This window comes from Taudactylus pleione, unplaced genomic scaffold (assembly GCF_031769625.1).
Source record: "Taudactylus pleione unplaced genomic scaffold, aTauple2 ptg000550l, whole genome shotgun sequence".
Lineage (NCBI taxonomy): Eukaryota > Metazoa > Chordata > Amphibia > Anura > Myobatrachidae > Taudactylus > Taudactylus pleione.
In genome coordinates, this window is record NW_028284952.1 from 1909001 (window position 1) to 1915000 (window position 6000).

The 6000-nt window shown below is 37.5% G+C and overlaps 20 pseudogenes; all 20 read left to right on the plus strand.

Annotated features, from left to right (window-relative positions):
• The first annotated feature begins 290 nt into the window (after positions 1–290).
• LOC148490310 (5S ribosomal RNA) lies at positions 291–409 on the plus strand (annotated as a pseudogene).
• Positions 410–525: 116 nt separating this feature from the next.
• Positions 526–644, plus strand: LOC148490311 (5S ribosomal RNA; annotated as a pseudogene).
• A 116-nt stretch (positions 645–760) lies between these two features.
• LOC148490312 (5S ribosomal RNA) lies at positions 761–879 on the plus strand (annotated as a pseudogene).
• Positions 880–995: 116 nt separating this feature from the next.
• Positions 996–1114, plus strand: LOC148490313 (5S ribosomal RNA; annotated as a pseudogene).
• A 116-nt stretch (positions 1115–1230) lies between these two features.
• On the plus strand, positions 1231–1349 carry LOC148490314 (5S ribosomal RNA; annotated as a pseudogene).
• A 104-nt stretch (positions 1350–1453) lies between these two features.
• LOC148490315 (5S ribosomal RNA) lies at positions 1454–1572 on the plus strand (annotated as a pseudogene).
• A 116-nt stretch (positions 1573–1688) lies between these two features.
• On the plus strand, positions 1689–1807 carry LOC148490316 (5S ribosomal RNA; annotated as a pseudogene).
• A 116-nt stretch (positions 1808–1923) lies between these two features.
• LOC148490317 (5S ribosomal RNA) lies at positions 1924–2042 on the plus strand (annotated as a pseudogene).
• Positions 2043–2157: 115 nt separating this feature from the next.
• On the plus strand, positions 2158–2276 carry LOC148490318 (5S ribosomal RNA; annotated as a pseudogene).
• Positions 2277–2392: 116 nt separating this feature from the next.
• On the plus strand, positions 2393–2511 carry LOC148490319 (5S ribosomal RNA; annotated as a pseudogene).
• Positions 2512–2627: 116 nt separating this feature from the next.
• On the plus strand, positions 2628–2746 carry LOC148490320 (5S ribosomal RNA; annotated as a pseudogene).
• Positions 2747–2862: 116 nt separating this feature from the next.
• LOC148490321 (5S ribosomal RNA) lies at positions 2863–2981 on the plus strand (annotated as a pseudogene).
• A 352-nt stretch (positions 2982–3333) lies between these two features.
• LOC148490322 (5S ribosomal RNA) lies at positions 3334–3452 on the plus strand (annotated as a pseudogene).
• A 115-nt stretch (positions 3453–3567) lies between these two features.
• On the plus strand, positions 3568–3686 carry LOC148490323 (5S ribosomal RNA; annotated as a pseudogene).
• A 576-nt stretch (positions 3687–4262) lies between these two features.
• On the plus strand, positions 4263–4381 carry LOC148490324 (5S ribosomal RNA; annotated as a pseudogene).
• A 115-nt stretch (positions 4382–4496) lies between these two features.
• LOC148490325 (5S ribosomal RNA) lies at positions 4497–4619 on the plus strand (annotated as a pseudogene).
• Positions 4620–4971: 352 nt separating this feature from the next.
• Positions 4972–5090, plus strand: LOC148490326 (5S ribosomal RNA; annotated as a pseudogene).
• Positions 5091–5205: 115 nt separating this feature from the next.
• LOC148490327 (5S ribosomal RNA) lies at positions 5206–5324 on the plus strand (annotated as a pseudogene).
• A 350-nt stretch (positions 5325–5674) lies between these two features.
• LOC148490328 (5S ribosomal RNA) lies at positions 5675–5793 on the plus strand (annotated as a pseudogene).
• A 104-nt stretch (positions 5794–5897) lies between these two features.
• LOC148490329 (5S ribosomal RNA) overlaps positions 5898–6000 on the plus strand; it is a 119-nt pseudogene continuing 16 nt past the window's right edge.

Genomic DNA, 6000 nt, shown 5'->3' on the forward strand with positions numbered 1-6000 from the left:
CAATGAATTTACTTGAGTTAAGAAGTAATAGAGGTCTAAAGTTAATGTTTTTGAGCACCGACAGCCAAACCACAGTGGACATGCCCAATCTCGTCTTATCTTGGAAGCTATGCAGTGTTGGGCCTGGTTAGTACATGGGTGGGAGACCACCTGGGAATACCAAGAGCTGTAGGTAATTTAATACTGCCATAACATTCTTTAATATTACATTTTACATTTTATTTTTTCAACTTATCAATGAATTTCCTTAGTTAAGAAGTAAAAGAGGTCTAAAGTTAATGTTTTTCAACACCTACAGACAAACCACACTGGACATGCCCAAACTCATCTGATCTTGGAAGCTATGCAGTGTTGGGCCAGGTTAGTACTTGGATGAGAGACCACCTGGGAATACCAGGTGCAATAGGTAATTTTATACTGCCATAACATTCTTTTCTATTACATTTTACATTTAATTTTTTCAACTTATCAATGAATTTACTTGAGTTAAGAAGTAAAAGAGGTCTAAAGTTAATGTTTTTGAGCACCTACAGCCAAACCACACTGACCATACCCAATGTCGTCTGATCTTGGAAGCTATGCAGTGTTGGAACTGGTTTGTACTTGGATGGGAGACCACCTAGGAATACCAGGTGCTGTAGGTATTTTTATACTGCCATAACAGTCTTTTCTATTACAATTTACATTTAATTTTTTCAACTTATCAATGAATTTACTTGAGTTAAGAAGTAATAGAGGTCTAAAGTTAATGTTTTTGAGCACCTACAGCCAAACCACACTGGACATGCCCAATCTCATCTGATCTTGGAAGCTATGCAGTGTTGGGATTGGTTAGTAATTGGATGGGAGACTACCTAGGAAACCCAGGTGCTGTAGGTAATTTTATACTGCCATAACATTCTTTTCTATTACATTTTACATTTAATTTTTTCAACTTATCAATGAATTTACTTGTGTTAAGACATAATAGCGGTCTAAATTTAATGCTTTTGAGCACCTACAGCCAAACCACAGTGGACATTCCCAATCTCGTCTGATCTTGGAAGCTATGCAGTGTTGGGCCTGGTTTGTACTTGGATGGGAGACCACCTGGGAATACCAGGTGCTATAGGTAATTTTAGACAGCCAAAACATTCTTTTCTATTACATTTTACATTTCATTTTTTCAACTTATCAATGAATTTACTTGAGTTAAGAAGTAAAAGAGGTCTAAAGTTAATGTTTTTGAGCACCTACAGCCAAACCACACTGGACATGCCCAATCTCGTCTGATCTTAGAAGCTATGCAGTGTTGGGCCTGGTTAGTACTTGGATGGGAGACCACCTGGGAATACCAGGTGCTGTAGGTAATTTTATATAGCCATAACATTCTTTTCTATTACATTTTTTCAACTTAGCAATGAATTTACTTGTGTTAAGAATTAAAAGCAGTCTAAATTTAATGCTTTTGAGCACCTACAGCCAAACCACAGTGGACATGCCCAATCTCGTCTGATCTTGGAAGCTATGCAGAGTTGGGCCTGGTTAGTACTTGGATGGGAGACCACCTGGGACTACCAGGAGCTGTAGGTAATTTTATACTGCCATAACATTCTTTTCTATTACATTTTACATTACATTTTTTCAACTTATCAATGAATTTACTTGAGTTAAGAAGTAAAAGAGGTCTAAAGTTAATGTTTTTGAGTGCCTACAGCCAAACCACACTGGACATGCCCAATCTCATCTGATCTTGGAAGCTATGCAGTTTTGGGCCTGGTTAGTACTTGAATGGGAGACCACCTGGGAATACCAGGTGCTGTAGGTAATTTTATACTGCCATAACATTCTTTTCTATTACATTTTACATTTAATTTTTTCAACTTATCAATGAATTAACTTGAGTTAAGAAGTAATAGAGGTCTAAAGTTAATGTTTTTGAGCCCCTACAGCCAAACCACACTGGACATGCTCAACCTCATCTGATCTTGGAAGCTATGCAGTGTTGGGCCTGGTTAGTACTTGGATGGGAGACCACCTTGGAATACCAGGTGCTGTAGGTAATTTTATACTGCCATAACATTCTTTTCTATTACATTTTACATTTCATTTTTCAACTTATCAATGAATTTACTTGAGTTAAGAAGTAAAAGAGGTCTAAAGTTAATGTTTTTGAGCACCTACAGCCAAACCACACTTGAGATGCCCAATCTCGTCTGAACTTGGAAGCTATGCAGTGTTGGGCCTGGATAGTACTTGGATGGGAGACCACCTGGGAATACCAGGTGCTGTTGGTAATTTTATACTGCCATAACATTCTTTTCTAATACATTTTACATTTAATTTTTCAACTTATCATTGAATTTACTTGAGTTAAGAAGTAAAAAGAGGTCTAAAGTTAACGTTTTTGAGCACCTACAGCCAAACCACACTGGACATGCCCAATCTCGTCTGATCTTGGAAGCTATGCAGTGTTGGGCCTGGTTAGTACTTGGATGGGAGACCACCTAGGAATACCAGGTGCTGTAGGTAATTTTATGCAGCCATAACATTCTTTTCTATTACATTTTACATTTAATTTTTTCAACTTATCAATGAATTTACTTGAGTTAAGAAGTAAAAGAGGTCTAAAGTTAATGTTTTTGAGCACCTACAGCCAAACCACACTGAACATGCCCAATCTCGTCTGATCTTGGAAGCTATGCAGTGTTGGACCTGGTTAGTACTTGGATGGGATAACACCTAGGAATACCAGGTGCTGTAGGTAATTTTATACTGCCATAACAGTCTTTTCTATTACATTTTACATTTAATTTTTTCTACTTATCAATGAATTTACTTGAGTTAAGAAGTAATAGAGGTCTAAAGTTAATGTTTTTGAGCACCTACAGCCAAACCACACTGGACATGCCCAATCTCATCTGATCTTGGAAGCTATGCAGTGTTGGGACTGGTTAGTAATTGGATGGGAGACTACCTAGGAAACCCGGGTGCTGTAGGTAATTTTATACTGCCATAACATTCTTTTCTATTACAGTTTACATTTTTATTTTTTCAACTTATCAATGAATTTACTTGTGTTAAGACGTAATAGCGGTCTAAATTTAATGCTTTTGAGCACCTACAGCCAAACCACAGTCGACATGCCCAATATCGCCTGATCTTGGAAGCTATGCAGTGTTGGTCCTGGTTTGTACTTGGATGGGAGACCACCTGGGAATACCAGGTGCTATAGGTAATTTTAGACAGCCAAAACATTCTTTTCTATTACATTTTCCATTTCATTTTTTCAACTTATCAATGAATTTACTTGAGTTAAGAAGTAAAAGAGGTCTAAAGTTAATTTTTATGAGCACCTACAGACAAACCACACTGGACATGCCCAATCTCGTCTGATCTTGGAAACTATGCAGTGTTGGGCCTGGTTAGTACTTGGATGGGAGACCACCTGGGAATACCAGGAGCTGTAGGTAATTTTATACTGCCATAACATTCTTTTCTATTACATTTTACATTTAATTTTTCAACTTATCATTGAATTTACATGAGTTAAGAAGTAAAAGAGGTCTAAAGTTAATGTTTTTGAGCACCTACAGCCAAACAACACTGGACATGCCCAATCTCGTCTGATCTTGGAAGCTATGCAGTGTTGGGTCTGGTTAGTACTTGGTTGGGAGACCACCTAGGATTACTAGGTGCTGTAGGTAATATTATTCTGCCATAACAGTCTTATCTATTACATTTTACATTTAATTTTTTCAAATTATCAATGAATTTACTTGAGTAAAGAAGTAAAAGAGGTCTAAAGTTAATGTTATTGAGGGCCTACAGCCAAACCACACTGGACATGCCCAATCTCGTCTGATCTGGGATGCTATGCCGTGTTGGGCCTGGTAAGTACTTAGATGGGAGAACACCTGGGAATACCAGGTGCTGTACATCATTTTATACTGCCATAACATTCTTTTCTATTACATTTTACATTTAATTTTTTCAACTTATCAATGAATTTACTTGAGTTAAGATGTAATAGAGGTCTAAAGTTAAGGTTTTTGAGCACCAACAGACAAACCACACTGGACATGCCCAATCTCATCTGATCTTGGAAGTTATGCAGTGTTGGGCCTGGTTAGTACTTGGATGGGGGAATACCAGGAGCTGTAGGTAATTTTATGCAGCCATAACATTCTTTTCTATTACATTTTACATTTAATTTTTTCAACTTATCAATGAATTTACTTGAGTTAAGAAGTAAAAGAGGTCTAAAGTTAATGTTTTTGAGCACCTACAGCCAAACCACACTGGACATGCCCAATCTCGTCTGATCTTGGAAGCTATGCAGTGTTGGACCTGGTTAGTACTTGGATGGGAGTCCACCTAGGAATCCCAGGTGCTGTAGGTAATTTTATACTGCCCTAACAGTCTTTTCTATTACATTTTACATTTAATTTTTTCAACTTATCAATGAATTTACTTGAGTTAAGAAGTAATAGAGGTCTAAAGTTAACGCTTTTATCACGTACAGCCAAACCACACTGGACATGCCCAATCTCGTCTGATCTTGGAAGCTATGCAGTGTTGGACCTGGTTAGTACTTGGATGGTTGGTAGACCACCTGGGAATACCAGGTGCTGTAGGTAATTTTATATAGCCATAACATTCTTTTCTGTTACATTTTACATTACATTTTTTCAACTTAGCAATGAATTTACTTAAGTTAAGAAGTAAAAGAGGTCTAAAGTTAATATTTTTCAGCACCTATAGCCAAACCACACTGGACATGGCCATTGTTGTCTGATCTTGGAAGCTATGCAGTGTTGCGCATGGTTAGTACTTGGATGGGAATCCACCTGGAAATACCAGGTGCAATAGGTAATTTTATATAGCCATAACATTCTTTTCTATTACATTTTACATTTAATTTTTTTCCACTTATCAATGAATTTACTTGAGTAAAGAAGTAAAAGAGGTCTAAAGTTAATGTTTTTGAGGGCCTACAGCCAAACCACACTGGACATGCCCAATCTCGTTTGATCTTGGACGCTATGCCGTGTTGGGCCTGGTAAGTACTTGGATGGGAGAACACCTGGGAATACCAGGTGCTGTAGGTAATTTTATACTGCCATAACAGTCTTTTCTATTACATTTTACATTTAATTTTTTCAACTTATCAATGAATTTACTTGAGTTAAGAAGTAATAGATGTCTAAAGTTAACGCTTTTATCACGTACAGCCAAACCACACTGGACATGCCCAATCTCGTCTGATCTTGGAAGCTATGCAGTGTTGGGCCTGGTTAGTACTTGGATGGGAGACCACCTGGGAATACCAGGTGCTGTAGGTAATTTTATATAGCCATAACATTCTTTTCTGTTACATTTTACATTACATTTTTTCAACTTAGCAATGAATTTACTTGAGTTAAGAAGTAAAAGAGGTCTAAAGTTAATATTTTTCAGAACCTATAGCCAAACCACACTGGACATGGCCAATGTTGTCTGATCTTGGAAGCTATGCAGTGTTGGGCATGGTTAGTACTTGGATGGGAATCCACCTGAGAATAGCAGGTGCTGTAGGTAATTTAATACTGCCATAACAGTCTTTTCTATTACATTTTACATTTAATTTTTTCAATTTATCAATGAATTTACTTGAGTTAAGAAGTAATAGAGGTCTAAAGTTAAGGCTTTTATCACCTACAGCCAAACCACACTGGACATGCCCTATCTCATCTGATCTTGGAAGCTATGCAGTGTTTGTACTGGTTAGTACTTGGATGGGAGACCACCTGGGAATACCAGGTGCTGTAGGTAATTTTATATAGCCATAACATTCTTTTCTATTACATTTTTTCAACTTAGCAATGAATTTACTTGTGTTAAGAAGTAAAAGCGGTCTAAATGTAATGCTTTTGAGCACCTACAGCCAAACCACACTGGACATGCCCAATCTCGTCTGATCTTGGAAACTATGCAGTGTTGGGCCTGGTTAGTACTTGGATGGGAGACTACCTGGGACTA